We start from the raw sequence: 22,585 nt of genomic DNA, 5'->3' as shown, positions 1-22,585 counted from the left end.
AGTAGGCAAACCACAGGGGTTGCTGCTGGGTCAAGGTGAATAGTGCATTCACCTGGGAATAGTCCAATTCCTTTGAAAACGTCAGCAAACTCCTCCATGACTGCCTGCTTCTCAACTGGTGCTGTCAATGATAGCACTAGCTTGACGAGGTCCATGTCTAAACATGCCTTTAGACCTAGCACTGGAGGTGCTTGAGTGTCAACAATGTAAAAGTCCAACATCATATCGCTTTCTTTGTACTTGCATTTCATCACGCATGTGCCTTTTACAATGAGCTGCTCACCCCCATAGCTGGTCAGTCTGTGTGAGGTAGGCTGTAGCTCATACTCATCCTTCAAGCTGTGATACTCACTCAGAGGAATTACATTAACCTGAGCTCCAGTGTCTAGTTTAAACCTAAGCTCTGTGCCCTGTTTTCCTATCTCAATATCGGCAAAGGCTTGCTCAGTCTCTGAAATCTGTTTTTTCTGTGACACAGAATCAATAAACAGTTCCTCTGCATTTGGCTCTCTATCTGGCATTTGGCTGTCACTCACTGTGTGTACTGCTATTCAAAAGACAGTCCTGCAAACTTTAGCAAAGTGGTTCTGTTTACCACATTTAGCACATTGCCTTCCTTTGGCAGGGCATTGCTCCTTTTCTCCATGCATCTTGTTTCCACAATATCCACAGTTTTTGAAGCATTTTATGTCTTTGTCGCTCATTTTTAGAACTCTCTCTGTTCTTTCTGTTCTGAAACACGCTCTCTGGGCGGTGTTCTTTGGTGTGTGTCTATTAACTGCGTGCACTGTCTGTTCACGCGACCTGCTCGTGGTGCCGGTTATGGTTTTCAACTGTGCTTGGGCTATCTCATGCGATCTAGCTATGTCCATAGCTTTGTCCAATGTTAGCCCGGACCCAACATTCAAAAGTTTCTCTCTCACTTTAGCTGAATGTATTCCAAACATGATGCAATCTCTGACCATCTCATCTTTATCTGCATATTCACAGTCTTTTACCAGCAGTTTTAACTCAGTCACGAACTGTTCAAATGACTCACTAGCTCCTTGTACTTTCTCCTGAAACTTGTACCTAGCGAATATCGTATTTGTCTTGGGCATCACATATGATTCAAAATGGTCAAAATAACCTTTCAGTACCTTTGCTTCATCCGCGGTGAGAGACCATGTGTTAAAAATGTCTCTCCCTTTTTCTCCGATCCACAGGAGTAGGTAGCTGCATCTTTCTTCTTCCCCTTTGCTTTTCAATGGACCCGAGAACATCAACTCCATGTGTTGCTTGAACTTGCGCCATTCTCTATGTAAGTTCAAAGATTCCCAATTCATTCGAGGTAAGGGAGCTCCAACGATGTCCATTTCAAATCCCTGTTCTGACACCATGTCTTGTTTTGCACACTTTTTACAAAAATAATAAATTGCAGGACAACGGAGTATTACAGTTTAACTCTTTTATTAAGCATTAGGTCTAATCTTACTCATAGCAGCACAGTGGGGAAAAGATAGCGTTAGGACCCCTAGCCTGGGTCTTCCAAACAATAGTAGTCCTTACAGATGCCTGCAGGCCAATGACAACTCATCATGTGCTCACATGTGAATATAATAGGTATTCCTTACAGATGCCTGCGGGCCAATGATAATTCAATATGCAAATGTTACACCCCCCACCTCCCCCGCCCCCCACACCCTCTGTGTCCAATCAGAACAGGGCGTGCGGGGGGTTAGAATATCTGCAATGCGGTGCTCGCCTCGTCCTTTCCACAGGCAGGCCAGGGCCTCATTGACATGCGCAGGTAGGGGTCTGAGGTTGTAATTCAGAACCCACCACGATCTTTATGTGTCGGCCTCGCCAGGAACACCGGGTGCCAAGGAGCAGCAGGCCCAGAGAAGGCCTGAGACAGTAAGTTCGATCAGAATTTTAATATGGATGCGGGTTGGGAGAGGAGGGTGCCAGAAAGCGGTCGGGAAACCCGGGAGAACAGGTTTCCTGCAGGCTCTGCCGAATTTAATGGCAGGGTCAGATTTGCACTTCAAACCTCTGTTTTCCACCCACAGCCAGCCAGATGGAGAGGCAGGCTGGTTTGCGGGCAGGTAGGCCTGCGGCACTAGGCCGCAGAGAGGAGGGAGGGAGGGATTGGGTGGGGGCCGGGGGAGGTTGGTCGCGGGCAAGAGGAGGACAGAGGGGAGGAAGGATCGGGGCTGGAGCATCGGGGGGGTGGAAGGAGTGGGGATGGAGTATCGGTGCGGCGGGGGGGGCGGGCGGCGGAGGTGGGGGGAACGGGGAGGGAAGGATTGGGGCTGGAGCATCAGGCGGGGAGATGGATCGGTCCGGAGCAGCATCGGGGCCGGAGGACGGAGTCTGGGAAGGTGATCAGAGGCCTCATGGGGAGGATCGGAGGCCCTACTGGGGCGGGGGGGGTGGGAATCGGAGGCCTCAGGGGGGTCTCCAATCGCAGCGGGTGGCTGAGGCAGGGACACTGGATCAAGGAGCTAAGTGTAAAGGCCTGGATCCAGCAGTCCTCACCTTACTTTAGGCCTGCAAAACCCAACCAGCCAGAGTTAAATTTGAAACGCTGGTTAAATCTGAGGCACGCCAACCTCACTATAATATTTAAATGGGGGACCTGCCTCCTGGGAGCGGGTTGGCTGCCCGTCCCCCATCCCGCCTCTGTTAAAACCTGAAGTGCAGGTAGGCTGGGGTCAGGATTCAATTTTTTAACTCTTTAACCTCCCACCTGACCCCAATCCACCCGTTTTTTGGGGGTTAAATTCCCCCCTTCATTTTGCCTTGTAAGGTTTCCTTGTGGGCCAAGAGGGGCAGGAGTGCTTCTGTGCGCCCCTTGAGAAAACATTGGCTCGCTCTTGCCCCGTTCCCTCGGGACCCCGGTGGCAGCCTACTTCCCCGCTCACGCTCGTTGGCCTTACGTCATTCCCGCTGGGATTGGGCAGGAGCCAGGTCATCGCTATGGTAATAAGACCCAGGAGTTAAAATTGCCCTGGGCCTCATGCCAGCAAGTCAGGGCGGTTTTTGATATCCCAGCGTGAGACAGACAGGAGGCGCGCGGAGGCGAGCGCCAGCTCTCCGAAGGAGTCGGCAAGGGGGAATCATTGCCCCTGGTTACCATGGGGATGGCAAACTGCCAGCGCCGAGAGCAGGTTCTTAAGGGCCTGCAGCAGCTTAAAGGGGAGGTACTTTTTTTGTGGGCAAAAGAAAGAAGCAACACAGTGGAGCTGCAGGAAGATGTCTATGGGCAACACAAGTTCCAGCAGGGCCCTAAGGTTTTTGAATGCTGCTGTGGGAGATGCTGGGTGAAGCAAGTGAGTAGCAGAAATGAGGTTTGGTTTCCCACAGATGGTGGATGGGTACCGTGGCAAATTGGTGACACACCAGGTGAATGCCATCAGCAGGTTCAACAAGACCTGGCTCAAGTCCCAGAAGAAATTAAATGATCTCACCAGGACTGTCAAGGTAAGACTCCCTTTCACATCTCTTGTACACTCTACACAGTCCGTCGAGGACTCTACTTTAGCCTCAGCACTGTTATTCCTTCCCTTCCCCGCTTTCCACGGCTCACCTCAAGTCAGCAGACAACGCTTCACTGCACCTCCTCTCTGCTTGCACTTACATTCACAGAACCTGCTACTGCCCTCACAACTACTGCTCCCTTTGGCCACACTTGCTCTTCATCATGTCATCATGTACAGTAAGGTAAGATGGCTCATACATGTTGAAAATCTTTGCTCAGGGTGCATATTAAACCACTTCCATCCTATCTGTATTATTCATTTGTGAGATCAATATTTTCACTGTTATTTTGGGGCGCTAACTTCGCCAGGGCGCTACTGTTAGTGCCCCAAAAAAGTTAGCACCCCACGCCGTAAATTCAGTGGGAGCGCACCAAGCAGGAGGCGGGGCACTACTGGAGGCGCTCCCCCTCCATCCTGGGGCGCTACAACTGAATATCGCGGCGCTACGTGCAACAGCGTCATGCGCGTCGGCACATAGCGCCGCATCATTGTAGGCCTCCCTCCCTTGATTAACGGGGAGGGGCCTAGCGCTGCACGCAATGGGACCATGCTGGACCACCGGGGAGCGGGGTGCCGTGGAAACAGCCAGGTAATCAAGAGGAGCGCCGGGTGGAGCGATCGCAGCCGGTACCCCGAAGAAAAAAATGGGAAGGGGGGCAGTTGCTGGCAGTCGGCCAAAAAAAAATGGTCACCCGACACCTGCCCTTTAACTTGCGCCACTGCGACTGCAAAAACGTCCCCCTGACCCTGTCGGACATATCATCTGGCGATAGGTCAGGGGGCACAACCGAAGTTTGCGACCGGGGCACGAGCAGACTGTCTCGCATGGCAATGATGTCATCGCCGGTGGCGCAGCGCCGCGGGACACTACTGGCTACCGCTGCCGCTACCTCTTGCTGAATTTCACGGTAGATATTAGCAACGCCGTGCCCGGGCACGAGAGGCATTGTGCAGCCCATTAGCACCCCCCGGGGGCATTAATGGGATGAGCAAAGCAACCCAATTTTTCCCTCATACACTTTAATTAACAAAATAATTCAAACAAGGTTATAAAGGGATGGCAGTGCAGGTGATGTGCTGCAACTGCAGCATGTGGGAGTTTGTGGAGAGCATTGTGATCCCGAACTACCACGTCTGCAGTAAGTGTCTGCAACTCGAGGAACTTCAGCTCAGAGTTGTTGAGCTGGAGTCCGAGGTGCAGACAGCTGGGGTATCAAGGAGGGGGAGGGTTACCTGGACACTTTGCAGCCTGTGTGGATGAGGGCAAAGTCTGCAAGATGGATGAGCAAACTGACCATAGCACCATGGCGCAGGAGGCCATTCAAGTGGATTGAGTGAAAAGGAATGTTGTAGTGGTAGGGGACAGTATAGTCAGGGGGATAGATACTGTTCTCTGCAGCCGCGACTGAGAGTTCCGAAGACTGTGTTGCCTGCCCGGTGCCAGGGTTAAGTATATCATCTCACGGCTGGAGAAGAATGTGGAGTGGGAGGGGGAGGATCCAGTTGTCGTGGTCCACGTAGGAACCAACGACATAGGGAGAACTAGAAATGAGGTTCTGCTGAGGGAGTTTGAGGAGCTAGGATCCAAATTAAAAAGCAGAATCTCAAAAGTAACAATCTCTGGATTGTTGCCTGAGCCACGTGCAAATTGTCAGAGGGAGAAGCAGATCAGAGAGTTAAATGCGTGGCTCAAAGAGTGGTGTGGGAGGAAGGGGTTTCGATTCATGGGGCACTGGCACCATTACTGGGGAAAGAGGGAACTGTTCTGTTGGGACGGACTCCACTTAAACCGGGCTGGGACCAGTGTCCTGGCGAATTGAATAATTAGGGCAGTAGACAGGGCTTTAAACTAAAAAGTGGGGGGGGGGCGGTGCGAGGGCTCAGGTGAGGGGAAAATTTAGAAATCTAAAGAGAAAAGTCAAGGCAATAGAGCAGTGTAGTGATTTGGGTAAAGATAAGCAGTGAGTGACAGGAAGGGACAGAGGGGGAGAAATTCGGTTGTTAGCGCCACCGATTAACGCCTAAAGAGGCCGAGAAGTGGGGCGCTAGCCAATTTCCGGGCAGGCGCAAGGTGCCTAGCGCCTCGCCCCATATTGAGCATGCATTTAGCGCCGGCGCTAAATCTTAGCGCCCGCTCATGGGCGCAGGCTGATTATGACGTCATTTGAGTGTGCAACGCTTTTTGGGCGCCCCGGACCGGAAATTCAGTGGCGCCCCCCTCCGTAGCGCCTGGCGCTAATAGTGACAGCTTACCTGGACCTTACCAAGTCGCTCTCGGGCTGGAGGAGCGTTATTTAAAGGGGACTAGTGTGGTTTAAAAGCGGCAGCCATTTTTGGAGCACAACTTCCTCGAGAGCTACAAAGAGTTGCTGAGCTGCACACTGAGAGCCATTTGACCACTGAGCCAGCGCAGACAGACGATCTTCAGCCTTCTGACCATCACCTTGCTGTTGGTGAGCCTTGACAATGGGGAACCTTCCTGTGGGCACTTATTATGGGGGCTGCATTGGAGGGGAACGTCCTGCTGCTGAATCATCTGGAAAGGGCACTGAGACGCTGGGAGAGGGGGGCGGGCATGACCAGACGGAGGAGGGCCAACAGACGTCGCCACAGCAGACCTTACGCTGGCAGAGTTATCCGACAGCAGTTTTCCTACATGAACATGCCGGAGGAGCAGTGTGTCAGATGGCTGCGATTTAGAAAGGAGGTGGTGACTGAGCTGTGCCAGCTGCTTCGGCCAGATCTGCAGCCTCAGATAAGGTGCCGGACATCTCTGTCGGTGGCTGAGAAGATGCCTGCTGGCCTGAACTTCTACGCGAGCGGCTCTTCTCAGGCTGCGCGTCAGAGGCTGATCAGAAGTAGCTTCTAGGCCCCTCTCACGGAATGCTTGCTGCCATTCCAAGAACAGGAATGGAACCGGTCTGATACCCCCAAGCCTGTGAAGGGCAAGATGCATGTAAATAGCAGGCATGGCTATTGTAAATGAAGAAAGTGTTTCATTACACAAAATGTGGTTCCTTCAACATGAGAAAGCTATGGCAACAGAAAGCAAAACTAATACACAAACACATAACTGACTCTCACACCCGGGAGACTGTCCAAAACATAAATCACATTCCGACCATCTTCCTTGGCCTTGATTCCACAGCGCCAACCAAAGCATCCAATGCCCCATCAGTGAGGGGTTCCGCCCTCTGCCTCACCCTTTCCATGTCTTGCTAGGCTGGTGCGCCACAGGTAGGCTCCCACCGCTTTGAAGGCCTACAAGGCAGTGAGTGTTTCTGGTGATGCCAATTGACCTGCCCCTTTAAGAGCTGGCCGGCGCCAGTGTGTCTCAGGGAAAGTGATTATTGACAGCACCCTCGCTGCGCCCCGCCGCCGCAAAATTGGGTTGCGCCGCCGGGTTAGCGCCTTAGGAGTAGCGTGCAGCACCTGATTTAGCGCCGCAATCACCTTTAGGGGCGCTGCAACCCAATATCGTGCTAGGTGGCGCTAAATTGCGCCTGGCGCTAAACTTTGCGCATCGCCAGGACTAGCGCCCCAAACGCGGCTATACCGAATTTCTAGGCCAGAGAGTTTAAAGGCAATCATGCATCAGTAAATAACATGAAAGCAGGGAATAATGGTAAAAGGTTAAAACTAAAGGCTCATTATCTGAATGCATGAAGCAATCGTAACAAGGTAGACAAACACATGGCACAAATAGTGCTAAATGGGGTTGATCTAATAGCCATTGCAGAGACATGGTTGCAAGGTGACCAGGGTTGTAAACTAAATATTCCAGGGTACTTGACGTATTGAAAAGCCAGGCAGACTAGAACAGGAGAGGGGTGGGGGGTAGCCCTGATAATTAAGGATGACATAAGGACAGTAGTGAGAAAGGATCGAGGCTCAGGAGATCAAGCAGCAGAATCAGTATGGGTGGAGATAAGAAATAACAAGAGTCAGAAAACAATGGTGGAAGTCGTTTATAGGCCTCCTAACAGTAGCTATACCATCGAACAGAGTATTAATCAAGAACAAAAGAAATAAGAGCAGGAGTAGGTCATACGGCCCCTCAAGCCTTCTCCGCCATTCAGTAAGACCATGGCTGATCATCAACCTCAACTCCACTTTCCCGCCCGATCTCCATATCCCTTGATTCCCCTAGAGTCCAAAAATCTATCTATCTCAGCCTTGAATATACTCAAAGACTCAGCATTCACAGCCCACTGGGGCAGAGAATTCCAAAGATTCACAACCCTCTGAGTGAAGAAATTCTTCCTCATCTCAGTCTTAAATGGCCTACCCCTTATCCTGAGACTATGCCCCCTAGTTCTAGACACTCCAGCCAGAGGAAACAGCCACTCAACATCTACCCTGTCAATCCCCTTCAGAATCTTGTATGTTTCAATGAGATCACCTCTCATTCTTCTAAACTCCAGAGAGTATAGGCCCATTCTACACAATCTCTCATCATAGGACAGCCCTCTTATCCCAGGAATCAATCTAGTGAACCTTCGTTGCACCACCTTCAAGGCAAGTATATCCTTCCTTAGATAAGGAGACCAAAACAGTGCACAGTACTCCAGGTGTAGTCTCACCAAGGCCCTGTACAATTGTAGCAAGACTTCCTTATCTTATACTCCAACCCCCTTGCAATAAAGGCCAACATGCCATTTGCACGATGTGTATGAATTTTGCTGGTTAATAGAGAATTCCGGATATTTAGGTGCCATTTAAACGAGAGTTTCCTATATTGAGATAGAGGTTCAGCCATGATCATATTGAATGGCGGAGCAGGCTCGAAGGGCCGAATGGCCTACTCCTGCTTCTATTTTTCTATGTTTCTATGTTTGATACCACTTCCTTAACAATGGATTCCAGCATTTACCCTACGACTGATGTCAGGCTAACTGCCCTGTAGTTCCCTGTTTTTTCTCTCCCTCCTTTCTTGAATAGCGGTGTTACATTTGCGACCTTCCAATCCGCTGGGACCATTCCAGAATCTAGTGAATTTTGGAAGATCAAAACCAATGCACCCACTATCTCTTCAGCCAACTCTTTTAGAACCCTAGGATGTAGGTCGTCAGGTCCAGGGGATTGGTCGGCTTTTAGTCCCATTAGTTTCTCTAATACTTTCTCTCTACTTATATTAATTACGTTAAGTTCCTCACCCTCAATGGACCATTTTTGGTATGCTTTTTGTGTCTTCTACTGTGAAGACAGATACAAAATATTTGTTTAACGTTTCTTCCATTTCCTTATTCCCCACAATAATTTCTCCTGTCTCAGCCTCTAAGGGACCAATGTTTACTTTTGCTACTCTTTTCCTTTTTACATATTTGTCAAAACTCTTACAATCTGCTTTTATATTTCTTGCTAGTTTCCTCTCATCTATTTTTTCCCTTTTTATCAATTTTTTGGTCAACCTTTGTTGGCAACTTTATTAGCTTCTTCTTTCAATCTAATGCTATCCTTAATTGCTTTAGTTAGCCACGGTTGGATCACTTTTCTTGTGGAGTTTTTGTTTCTCAATGGAATGTATTTTTGTTGAGAATTATGAAATATTTCTTTAAACGCTAGCCACTGCTTATCTACCGCTATACCTTTTAATCTATTTTTCCAATCTACCTTAGTCATCTCGCCCCTCAGACCTATGTAATTGACTTTATTTAAGCTTCAGATTCTAGTTCCGGACTTTGGCAAGTCACTCTCAAGATTAATGTGAAATTCTATCATATTATGATTACTCTGCCCCAGAGGATCCTTTACTATGAGATTGTTAATTAACCCTGTCTCATTACACAATACAAGATATAAAATTGGTTGGTTCCATGACATATTGTTTGAGGAAACTGTCCCGAATGCCATGAACTCGTTCTCCAGACTACCTTTGCCAATTTGATTTGTCCAGTCTATATGAAGATTAAAGTCCCCCAAGATTATTACATTACCTTTGTTGCAAGCACCTACTATTTCTTGATTAATATTCTGTCCAATGATATAGCTACTGTTAGGGGGCCTAGATATTACTCCTACCAGTGTTTTCCGCCCCTTGTTATTCCTTATCTCCACCCATACTGATTCAACTTCCTGATCTTCTGAGCCAAGATCCTTTCTCTCTACTGTCCTTATGTCATCCTTTATTATCAGGGCTACTCCCCCTCCTTTTCCATCTGCCTGTCTTTTCAAAACATCAAGTACCCTTGAACATTTAGTTCCCAACCTTGGCCACCTTACAACCATGGGCTGGATTTTGTGAATGGAGGCGAGTTGGAGGCGGGATTGCTGCTTGTCGTGTCAATGTCCCGCCTCCATCCTCGTCTGACCAACCAGTGGGATTTTCCCCTGATTGACCTTGTTAAGCCCGCCCTGCAGGCTCAGCAGGCCAATTAGGGAGGAAGTCACTGACAGAGCACATCAACATCAGACGTGCTATCTGTCAAGACTTCTTGAAATAAGAAGTGTCAGCGTTTGACAACTCTGTGAAGCTGTCAAACACTGACATTCTCTGTAGTTTGATGAGTCATTGTGTTCAGGACTCATCAAATCTTTCAACTTTGTAAATTTCACATGGCTGTTAGTTCAGAGGATCCAACAGCCAGTCTGTGAAATCGACAAGGAGGATGCCGGGTCTCCCGATTCAGCGTGGCTGAAGGTTGTAGGAAGAAAACAAGGTAGGTGAACATTTTAAAAAACTTATCACACACCTTCCATACTTACCACGCCACACTTGCACCCATCACTCACCTCTACATCTTACTTCCAGGTTCCTCCGGCTGCCGCAGCCCTCCTTCACGTCTCCTCCAACCCGACGGGGTTCTCCGAGGTTGGAAAGCCTTCAGCTGTGAAGGTAAAACGGCACTAATCCTTTTTTCTGCCTGTTAACTACCTGTTAACAGACAGTTAAAAGGATTAAATGCCTTTCCCGCCTCCAGGAGACGGGACCCGAAGCAGCACATCTTCCCGCCTCCTGGCAAAAGGGCATGGAGGTGGGATGGGGGCGGGTTTGCCATCGGCCCCCACTTTCGCCGAATTTACCGGCAGTCTCACCTTCATGCCCACCTCCTCAGGACTAGGAAAATCCAGCCCCATATCTCTGTATTGGCTATTAGATCAAGCCCATTTATTTCTATTTCTGCCACTAGTTCGTCTATCTTGTTATGAATGCTTCGTCCATTCAAATAAAGAGCCTTTAATTTAAATGTTTTACCATTATTCCCTGCTTTGACCTTATTCTCTGCTGCACTGCTGCCATTAAACTCTCTGGCCTAGAAATTCGGTTGGTAGCGCCAGCGATTAGCACCTAAAGAGCCCGAGAATTGGGGCGTTAACCAATTTTCGGGCGGGCGCAGTGAATATAGCGCCACTTCCCATATTGAGTATTCTTTTAGTGCTGGCACTAACTCTTTGCGCGCGCAGGCAGATCATGACGTCATTTCAGTGTGCAACGCCTTTCTGGCGCCCCGGACCGGATATTCGGTGGCGCCCGCAACCTTTCCACCTGGCGCTATTAGTGACAGTTGGATGGAGCGTTCCCAGGCCCTTCTCGGACTCGGGGGGCGCTAGTTAAAGGGGACAGCAATAGTATAAAAGCTGCAGCCATTTGGGCTGGCCATTCTGATCGTTGCTGGAGAGAGTTGCTGACCTTCTGTTGGACAGTACTTTTCTCACTGAGCCTTTGGAGGCACTGGCACTGGCAGCTTGAGGGCCTGGCTCCCGAGCTGGTGATGCAGCATCTGAAAGCAGGAAGGTGGAAGAGTGGCTTTAGCAAAAGGACAGCTTGGCAGCAAGGGATGCCAGATTGTGGCAAGGCTATGACATGGGTCCACAGTGAGAAAGCATGCTGGCGGGGGGAACAAGTGGAAGGAGACAGTTGTAAAAGGTGAGAACCTTACCATCGCTGTCGACAATGGGGTCGGCAGCTGCAGTGGTTACAGGACCACTCAGACGTCCTCCAAGAATCTGGTGGACTCTCTCCTCGAGATCCGTGAGAGTGACCACTTGTGGAGGTCCTCCACCGGTGCAAAGCTGGTCTTTGCCAATCCTCGCCAGCTTGGACTGCAGGGGAAAGGAGGGGAAGTTATGTTACCTGATGCCCTGAGTGATCATCTCATGCCCCCCATGGTGCAAGAGCCCTTACATGACGCCTTGAGTCAAATGTGCATGTGTGTGCCCAGAAAGGGCCATGGGTGCTTGCTGGCAGATGGCCAATGGGGCACAGGCCACCCTGTAGCCATAAAGTCAGGTGCAAATGAAGGGATGCAGAAGTTTGCAGAAACAACACCCACCCTCACAACCCGAGTGAGGTCGTTGAATTTCTTTCTGCATTGGACAGGGCTCCTGGTCACCATGCTGCTGGAGTTGACCCTCTGGCATACATCCCTCCAAGCTCGTCGGTAGTCCTTATGATTCGGCCTCCTGCCATTGTCTGGGTAGAGAACATCTCGCTGGCGCTCCACTGCGGCCACCAATTGCTCCAGAGCCTCATTGGTGAAGCGCTCTGCTCTCTGTCTCACCTTCTCCATCTGGTCCAAGTTTTTAGCGCCAGAGAAGGGTCTGCGTCGATTCTGAGGCCCGCAAGGCGAAGAGTGTGGGTGCTGAAGCTGACTGACCCACCCCTTTAAGAGCTGGCCGGCGCCTGGAAGTCTCGTGGTCATCGGTAATTGAGAGCACCTGCGCTGCGCCCGTCTGCTCCCATATTGGGTTGCGCCGGAAGTTTAGCGCCTTAGGAGTCCCGTGTAATGCCTGAATTCGCGCCTCAATCACGTTTAGGGGCGATGCAACCCAATATCGGGCCAGGTGGCGATAAGTTGCGTCTGGCTATAAACTTTGCGCTGCGCCAATTCTAACGCCCCAAACGGGGCTATACCCAATTTCTGGGCCTCTGTCCCTTCCTGTCACACTCTGCTTACATTTAGCCAAATCGCTACACTGCTCCATTGCCTTGACTTTTCTCCATAGATTTCTGAATTTCCCCTCACCTGACCCCTCCTCCCCCCTTTTTTTAGTTTAAAGCCTTATCTACAGTCCTAGTTGTTCAATTCGCCAGGACACTGGTCCCAGCCCGGTTTAAGTGGAGCCCATCCCAACGGAACAGCTCCCTCTTTCCCCAGTACTGGTGCCAGTGCCCCAAGAATTGAAACCCCTTTTTCTCACACCACTCTTTAAGCCACGCATTAAACTCTCTGATCTGCTTGTCCCTATGCCAATTTGCGCTTGGCTCAGGTAGTAATCCAGAGATTATTACCTTTGAGGTTCTGCTTATTAATTTAGACCCTAGCTCCACAAACTCCCTCAGCAGAACCTCATTGTTAGTTCTACCTATGTCATTGGTTCCTACATGGACCACGACAACTGGATCCCCCCCCTCCCACTCCAAATTCTTCTCCAGCCACGAGGAGATATCCTTAACCCTGGCACCGGGCAGGCAACACAGCCTTTGGGACTCTCTTTCGCAGCGGCAGAGAACAGTATCTATCCCAATGAGGAAATAATAGGAACTTGTAATGAAGGTAATACAATAATCATGGGGGGACTTTAATATCCATATGGACTGGGCAAATCAAATTGGCAAGGGTAGTCTGTAGGACGAGCTCATGGAATGTATTCGAGACAGTTTCATAGAACAATACATCATGGAACCAACCAGGGAACAGGCTATTTTAGATCCTGTTTTGTGTAATGAGACAGGGTTAATTAGTAATCTTATCGTAAAGGATCCTCTAGGGAAGAGTGATCATAATATGCAGAATTTCACATTGAGTTTGAAAGTGATATTCTTAAGTCTGACACTAGAGTCTTAAACTTAAACAAAGGTATGAGGGGAAATTAAATTAAAGGGTATGACAATAGATAAGCAGTGGCAATCATTTAAAGAAATATTCCAAAATTCTCAATGAATATACATTCCATTGAGAAATAAAAACTCCATGGGAAAAGTGATCCATCCGTGGCTAACTAAAGAAATTAAGGATAGTATTAGATTAAAAGAAGAGGCTTATAATGTTGCAAAGAATAGTAGTAAGCCTGGGGATTGGGAGAGCTTTAGAAACCAGCAAAGGATGACCAAAAAGTTGATAAAGAGGGAGAAAATAGAATATGAGAGTAAGAACATAAGAACATAAGAAATAAGAGCAGGAGTAGGTCATTCGACCCCTCGAGCCTGCTCCGCCATTCAATAAGATCATGGCTGATCTTCTACCTCAACTCCACTTTCCTGCACTATCCCCATATCCCTTGATTCCCTTAATATCCAAAAATCTATCAATCTCTGTCATGAATATCCTCAACAACTGAGCTTCCACAGTCCTCTGGGGTAGAGAATTCCAAAGATTCACCACCCTCTGAGTGAAGAAATGTCTTCTCATCTCAGTCCTAAATGGCCAACCCCTTATTCTGAGACTGTGACCCCTGGTTCAAGACTCCCCAGCCAGGGGCAACATCTTCCCTGCATCTACCCTGTCAAGCCCTGTAAGAATTTTGTATTTTTCAGTGAGATCACCTCTCATTCTTCTAAACTCCAGAGAATATAGGCCTAGTCTACTCAATCTCTCCTCATAGGACAATCCCCCATCCCAGGAATCAGTCTGGTGAACCTTCATTGCACTCCCTCTATGGCAAGTATATCCTTCCTTAGGTAAGGAGACCAAAACTGTACACAGTACTCCAGGTGTGGTCTCACCAGGGCCCTATATAATTGCAGTAAGACATTCAGTATAACCACTTTTGGGGCGGTAAAGTCGGGCGGCCGCTAAAGTTTGCGCCCGCCGGAAGGTGGAGGGCAGTTCGCCGAAATTCAGTAGCTTTGGCCAAGGAGTTTGCTCGAGCGCTAAAACTGGCGATGCACGGCTATCCTTAGGCGCTAAGCCGGCGGTGCAGACTGATACCGCCGAGGCCAGGCGCAGCGCAGGTGCGGTCATGTTTTGATTGACAGCAGACACCCTGGCGCCGGCGAGCTCTTAAAGGGGGAAGGGTCGACTTGGTCTGCTGCCACACCCTGGATACTGCAGCCCTCCAGCTAGGCCTAAACACTGCTGCTGGAGAGAAATAGCGCCAGGAAGGATGCAGAGGGCCCGTGAGCGAGCGCAGCGCTTCTCTGGCCATGATTTAAAGGTGCTGGTTAGGGCTTTGGAGAAGAGAAGCCATATCTTGTTCCCGAACAGTGGCAAGAAGCCTCCCAACAGGGTGTACAGGAGAGCCTGGAGGGATATCGCCCAGAGGGTCACAGCCACCTGCGATGTCCCCAGGACTGGTGTCCAATGCTGGAAAAAGTTTAACGACCTCACTCGGATTGTCAGGGTGAGTACCCTTTCCAGTGTCCTCCTCATCCTTGCATGTGCACCTCACATTATGGGCAAAGGGACCTCAAAGGCCTAATGGCCAGCCCCCATCCAGCAGCTATGGCACTGGCATGAACATCAATTGCACTTTCTGCACTTTACACACTGGCCAAGCTATTCGACCATGGGAGGCAGTGCACACAACAACAGGGCACCACACTGTACTTAGAGGCCGTCCTTTCTCTTGCAGGCCAAGCTGGCCCAGAATCTGAAGAGCCGGACTGTCACCGGGGGAGGCCGTCCCCAGTTCCAGCAGCTCAGTGACCTGGAGGAGCGCGTGGGTCGACTCATGGGTGCCCGGGTGATTGGCCCCGTTGCAATTGGAGATGCCGACCCTGTGCTGGGCCCCAATGGTAAGGACATGACCTTTTGGACCTCTCTCGTTCCCCTTGCGCTTCAGATCTACATCCTTTGCCACTGTCCGACCAATGCGCAGAATGCCACCACTCATGCCTCCCTCGCTGACGCCCTGTCCTCACTCTAAAGCTACTCTTGTGCCTTCCTGCTTTCAGCTGGTGAGGAGGAGGTCCCTGAAGCTGCGAGTGTCAGTCCCTCGGAAGAGGAGGACGAGGAGGAGCAAGAGGAAGGCGGCCCATCGGGGGAACCCTCATCCGCGTCAGGGGATGGCAATGGAGGGGACACGTCTTCCCTGGAGGAGAGCCAGGGGGAAGTGTTGCAGGGGGGTGTAGCTCCTGTGCCCAGTGGCGTCCAGCCACGCGGGAAGGGTCGGTCAGCACGGCTGCCTTCTCCCCAGAGGGGGGAAGTGTTGCAGGGGAGTGTAGCTCCTGTGCCCAGTGGCGTCCAGCCACGCGGGAAGGGTCGGGCAGCTCGGCTGCCTTCTCCCCAGAGGGGGGAAGTGTTGCAGGGGAGTGTAGTTGCTGGGCCCAGTGGTGTGCAGCCATGCGGGAAGGGTCGGGCAGCTCGGCTGCCTTCTCCCCAGAGGGAGAGTCCGGCCTCCAGTCCGGAGACGGTCCTCGCCCAGGAGGTACGCCTCCTTGATCAAATGTCCGCGGACTCGGATCGTCGGCACACTGAGTTCATGGGGGTTGTGGCACGGTTGCCTGAGGCCATTGAGTCCCTGGCTCATAGTGTGTCCGATTTCGGGGCCTCACAGGCCAGGGGTTTCGAACAACTCGCGGCGGCACAGGCCAGGGGTCTCGAACAATTCGGGGCATCACAGGACGCGAGTCAGGCCGAATTCGGGGCATCACAGGACGCGAGTCGGGCCGAATTGAGGGCAGCACAGGACGCGAGTCGGGCCGAATTCAGAGCAGCACAGGACGCGAGTCGGGACGAATTCAGGGCAGCACAGGCAGCGAGTGGACAGTTGATCAGTGGTGCCGTGCAGTCACTGGCTGGTCTGATGCGGGCACAGACCAAGGCAGCACGGGCACTCACTGCTGCCACACTCGCTGTGTCAGGCAGGCATCGCCAGGGCACCCGCCACGCTGCAGCAGCACAGCGGTCTGGCCTTCACCAGATTGCTGCGCTTGCTGCAGTGCCAGCCCGGCCGAGTGCCAGTGTCTCAGGCGAGCAGCGATCGCCTGGCATCAGCCAGCTTGCCCCCATTGCTGCAGCCGCCACTGCCACTCCCCCAGCGAAGCTGCGACGAGCTGCTGGAGGGACTGATGCTGCCCAGCCACAGCTGCAGCAGTCAGCAGCCGGCCCCTCGAGGGCCAGAGCTCGTCTAGGCCGACCCCCAAGGGCATCTGCCGTCACGCAATGTGCCCCTCAGGAGCCTTCCCCCAGCCTTGCAGCACCCACAGGGCCCAGGTTGAGGCGGAGCAGCAGGTCGGCCAGGGGCCGGAAAAGCCTGGACAAGGACTCGCCCTCTCGGCACACAAAGTAGAGTGTGTTGGCAAATGTTTTTTTATATGGGGGTGGTTGTGTTGTCTATGGGAAGGGTTCTTTTGGTAAGGCCGAGGATGAAGGCCATTTGGATGGACAAGTTTTGTTATTCCTCCCCAGGTTGTGGGAGTGAGATATGTTTTTGACTGTTTTTTGGGGGTGTTGTCTGTTTTTGGGTTTCATGTGGGAAGGGCCCTGAGTTTGTTCAATAAAGCTTTTTCTTTATTCAGCTTGTCCATGTGTGATGTTTCAAGTGGTTGTTGCGTTAACCGGCTGAGGGCTTGCGGAGCGGCTGCATTCATGTGCCTTCATTGCCATAAGCCATTCCCTGACAGGGGGCCGAGAAGTGTCGTTCAATAAGCCGCCGACGGACGGCCCTTGGACCTTGTGGCTCCCTCCTGGGCTGGTACTCCTCCTCCTCCTCCTCCTCATGGTCCTCCTGCTCATCCTCCTGAGGTGGTGGTCCAACGTGAGGTGGCAGTGCCTGAGTCCTGCGGATAGCCAGGTTGTGCAGCATGCAGCAAACGGCGACGAACTGGGAGTCATAGAGTCATAGAGTCATAGAGTTTTACAGCACAGAAAGAGGCCCTTCGGCCCATCGTGTCTGCGCCGCCCATCCATCCCTGTCCAGTCTAATCCCATTTTCCAGCATTTGGTCCATAGCCTTGTATGCAATGGCATTTCAAGTGCTCATCCAAATGCTTCTTGAATGTTGTGAGGGTTCCTGCCTCTACCACCCTTTCAGGCATTGAGTTCCACATTCCAACCACCCTCTGGGTGAAAAAGTTCCTCCTCAAATCCCCTCTAAATCTCCTGCCCCTTACCCTGAATCTATGCCCCCTTGTTATTGACCCCCCTACTAAGGGGAAAAGTTCCTCTTTGTCTACCCTATCTATGCCCCTCATCATTTTGTACACCTCAATCAGGTCCCCCCTCAGCCTTCTTTGCTCCAAGGAAAACAACCCCAGCCTGTCCAGCCTCTCTTCATAGCTGAGGCGCTCCATCCCAGGTAACATCCTGGTGAATCTTCTCTGCACCCTCTCCAAAGCAATCACATCCTTCCTATAGTGAGGCGACCAGAACTGCACACAGTACTCCAGCTGTGGCCTCACCAGCGTTTTGTACAGTTCCATCATAACCTCCCTGCTCTTATATTCTATGCCTCGGCTAATGAAGGCAAGTATCCCATATGCCTTTTTAACCACCTTATCTACCTGTTCCGCTGCCTTCAGGGATCTATGTACATGTACACCAAGGTCCCTCTGACCCTCTGTACTTCCTAGGGTCCTACCACTCATTGTGTATTCCCTTGCCTTATTTGTCCGTCCAAAATGCATCACCTCGCACTTTTCAGGGTTAAATTCCATTTGCCACTTTTCCGCCCATCTGACCAACCCGTTTATATCGTCCTGTAGCCTGAGGCTTTCCTCCTCACAATTTACCACCCCACCAATTTTCGTGTCATCTGCGAACTTACTGATCATACCTTTTACATTCTCATCCAAATCATTTATGTAGATCACAAACAACAAGGGACCCAGCACCGATCCCTGAGGTACCCCACTGGACACAGGCTTCCAGTCACAAAAGCAACCTTCGACCATCACCCTCTGCCTCCTGCCACTCAGCCAGTTTAGGATCCAACGCGCCAAGGCACCCTGGATCCCATGGGCTCTTACCTTCTTGACCAGTCTCCTATGCGGGACTTTGTCAAAAGCTTTACTGAAGTCCATGTAAACCACATCCACAGCATTTCCCTCATCCACCCCCCTAGTCACCCCCTCGAAAAATTCAATCAGATTTGTCAGACATGATTTACCCTTGACAAAGCCATGCTGACTATCCCCGATTAATCCTTGCCTCTCCAAGTGGAGACTAATTTTGTCCCTCAGAATTTTTTCCAATAATTTCCCTACCACAGATGTTAGGCTCACTGGCCTGTAATTCCCTGGTTTATCCCTGCTACCCTTCTTGAATAATGGTACTACGTTAGCTGTTCTCCAGTCCTCTGGTACATCCCCTGTGGCCAGAGAGGTTCTGAAAATTTGTGTCAGAGCCCCTGCAATCTCCTCCTTTGCCTCCCACAGCAGCCTGGGATACATCTCGTCTGGGCCTGGGGATTTATCCACTTTTTGGCCTGCTAAAACCGCTAGCACCTCCTCCCTCTCGATGCTAATATGTTCAAGTATGTCACCGCCCCCTTGCCCGATTTCTATGTCTGCATCGTCTTTCTCCATAGTGAACACAGATGCAAAAAATTCGTTTAAAACCCTGCCTACATCATCTGGCTCTACACACAGATTGCCACTTTGGTCCCTAATGGGCCCTACCCTTTCCCTGGTTATCCTCTTGCCGTTAATATACTTATAAAACATCTTAGGATTTTCCTTTATTTTGCTCGCCAGTGTTATTTCATGGCCCCTCCTCGCCCTCCTAATTTCTTTTTTAAGTATGCCCCTGCATTTTTTATACTCCTCTAGGGCTTCTTCCGTCTTTAGTCTTTTGTAACTGCCAAAAGCCCCCCTTTTATTTCTAATGCATTTTTGTATATCCCTTGTCATCCAAGGTTCCCTTTGCTTGTTGGTCCCACCCTTGACCTTTACAGGAACATGTTGGCGTTGTACTCTCTCTATTTCCCTTCTGAAAGTCTCCCACTGTTTTGATGCGGATTTTCCTATAAGTAGCTGCTCCCAGTCCAATTTGGCCAGATCCTGCCTTATCATATTAAAATCGGCCTTCCCCCAATTTAGAACCCTTATTTCCGGGCCGTCTTTGTCTTTTTCCATGACCACCTTAAATCTCACCGAATTGTGGTCACTGTCGCCAAAATGCTCTCCTACTGACACTTCCACCACTTGCCCGGCTACATTCCCCAGAATTAGGTCCAGTACCGCCCCCTCTCTTGTAGGACTTTCTACATGTTGGCTCAAAAAGCTCTCCTGGATGCACTTTAAGAATTCTGCACCCTCTAAGCCTTTCACACTCTGACTATCCCAATTTATATTGGGGAAGTTGAAATCCCCCACTATTATTACCCTATTATTTTCGCACTTTTCTGAGATTTGCCTACATATCTGTTCCTCTATCTCCCCCTGACTGTTTGGGGGCCTATAGTACACTCCCAGCAAAGTGCTTGCCCCCTTTTTGTTTTTAAGTTCTACCCATATGGCCTCATTAGAGGAACCCGCTAATATATCATCCCTCCTTACAGCAGTAATTGACTCCTTAATTAATATTGCAACACCCCCTCCCCTTTTACACCCCCCTCTGTCTCGCCTGAAGATTCTATACCCCGGAATATTGAGCTGCCAGTCCTGACCCTCCCTCAACCATGTCTCCGTGATAGCAACTCTATCCGGCGAATACTGCAGAGATCCGCCGGAGCGATCCAGGCAGCGGAACCATTGCTTGAGGACGCCAATCGTTTGCTCTATGATGTTCCTTATGGCTTGATGGCTTTCGTTGTATGCCTCCTCAGCAGGGGTCCTGGGCGCGCGGAGCGGGGTCATGAGCCATGTACACAAAGGATAGCCTTTGTCCCCGATAAGCCATCCTCTTGGGGGAGGCTGTGCCTGGAACATGTCAGCCACAGTAGTCTGACGCAGGATAAATGCATCGTGGCTGCTGCCTGGAAAGCGGGCATTGACAACTAGGATGCGCTGCCTGTGGTCACACACCAGCTGTACATTGAGGGAATGGTAGCCCTTCCGGTTGCGGTAATCCTCGGCATTGTCGATAGGTGCCCGCAAAGCCACATGCGTGCAGTCAATGGCGCCCTGCACCATGGGGAAGTCGGCGATCCTCGCAAATCCGACTGCACGCTGCTCCTGCCTCTCTAGGGTCATGGGGAAGGAGATGAATTGGTGTCTCCTTGTGAAAAGGGCATCGGTGACCTGCCAGATGCAGCGATGCACGGCGAACTGGGAGATGTTAGCTATGTCCCCAGCAGCGGCTTGGAAGGAGCCGCTTGCATAAAAGTTCAGAGCCACCGTGACCTTCACTTCCACCGACAGAGACGCCCTGCACATCAGCTGTGGACACAGATCTCTGTGAAGCAGCTGGCAGATCTCTGCAACCACCTCCCTTCTGAAGCGCAGCCTCTTAACACACTGCGCGGCAGTCATGGTGAGATAGGACACCTGCTGGCGGTATTCCCTGAGTGGGTAAGGCCTACGTTGCCGACGCCTGATGCCCCCTCTGCGTCTAGGCATGGCTGCCCCTCTCACACAGCGTCTGCGAGCCCTTCGCACATAATGCTGGAACTGAGGGTTGGAACCCCATGCAGCCCCCATAATATACTTGCAAACAATGAAATCACAATGAGGCAAATTTCGAAGCTCTGGCCAGAAGCCAAAAATACCTCTCCTATGTTGGGCCAAATCAGTAAGGTCTCTTCCTTGGTCTCTGTCCAGAAATCCGTTGCAGAAAAGTCATTGCAGCAAAATGGCTGGCCTTTATAGTTCAGTGTTAGTGCCCTTTAATTAGCGCTCCCCGAGGCCCGCAGGGCCTCTGCTGCGTTCCACTTCACAGTTCTTAACACCGCCACGCCCACATTGGGCGGGCGCGACTGAAGTTCCGGTTTGGGGCGCACAAAGGGCGTTGCACGACGAAATGACGTCATAAGTTGCGCGCGCAGCTGAGCGCGCGCAAACACTTTGCGCCGGCGCTAAATGTCTACTGAAGTTGGGCGTAGGCGCAGATCGTCCTGCGCCCGGGCGCTAAGTGCCTAGCGCTCGAGATCTACCCCTCCTAAGGCGCTAACGGCTGGCGAACGCAACTGAATTTCTAGGCCCTTTACTCTTATACTCAAATCCTCTTGTAATAAAGGCCAACATACCATTTGCTTTCTTAATTGCTTGCTGTACCTGCATGTTAACTTTCAGTGATTTGTGTACAAGGACACCCAGGTCCCTCACAACACAAACATTTCCCAATCTCTCACCATTTAAAAAATACTCTGCTTGATTGACACCCCATCCACCACCTTAAACATTCACTCCCTCTACCACCGGCGTACCGTGGCTGCAGTGTGTACCATCTACAAGATGCACTGCAGCAACTCGCCAATGTTTTTTTAGCAGCACCTCCCAAACCTGCGACCTCTACCACCTAGAAGGACAAGGGCAGCAGGCGCAGAGGAACACCATCACCTCCAAGTTCCCCATCAAGTCACATACCATCCTGACTTAGAAGTATATCGCCAATCCTTCATCGTCGCTGGGTCAAAATCCTGGAACTCCCTCCCTAACAGCACTGTGGGAGTACCTTCACCACACAGACTGCAGCGGTTCAAGAAGGTGGCTCACCACCAGCTTCTCAAGGGCAATTAGGGATGGGCAATAAATGCTGGCCTTGCCAGCGAGGCCCACATCCCACAAATGATTTTTTTTTAAATGGGGATAGGGCAGGAAAGTGGAGTTGAGGTTGAAGATCAGCCATGATCTTATTGAATGGTGGAGCAGGCTCAAGGGGCCGTATGACCTACCGCTGCTCCTAATTCTTATGTTCTTAAGAAGGGACAACTACCTTCCTGTCCCAACGTTCGATCCCAACCTAAAATCCAACTCAAACTCAGACCTAAACTCAAACCCCACCCCAAACCGAAACTTGAACCTCAAACTCAACCCCATTCCAAACTCTAAACCCAAATTCCAACCTCAACCCAAGCTCAAACCTTAGCCCCAACCCAAATCCAAATCCCCACCGAGCCCCAATCCCAAATTTCCAACCCCAAACCAACCCCAAACTAAAACCAAATCTCTGTCCACATCCCAACCACAACCACAATTACAACCCACATCCAAATCCACAACCCAACTGTGATGAAATATTCCATTCATCACTCATTGGTATTCTCTGCCTGTGACTGTGGTTGGTTTCAGTTTCATT

Source organism: Somniosus microcephalus, chromosome 21, assembly GCF_052327205.1.
Source record: "Somniosus microcephalus isolate GS21.2 chromosome 21, FLI_Smic_1.0, whole genome shotgun sequence".
NCBI lineage: Eukaryota > Metazoa > Chordata > Chondrichthyes > Squaliformes > Somniosidae > Somniosus > Somniosus microcephalus.
Note: the sequence above shows the minus strand (reverse complement) of the source record.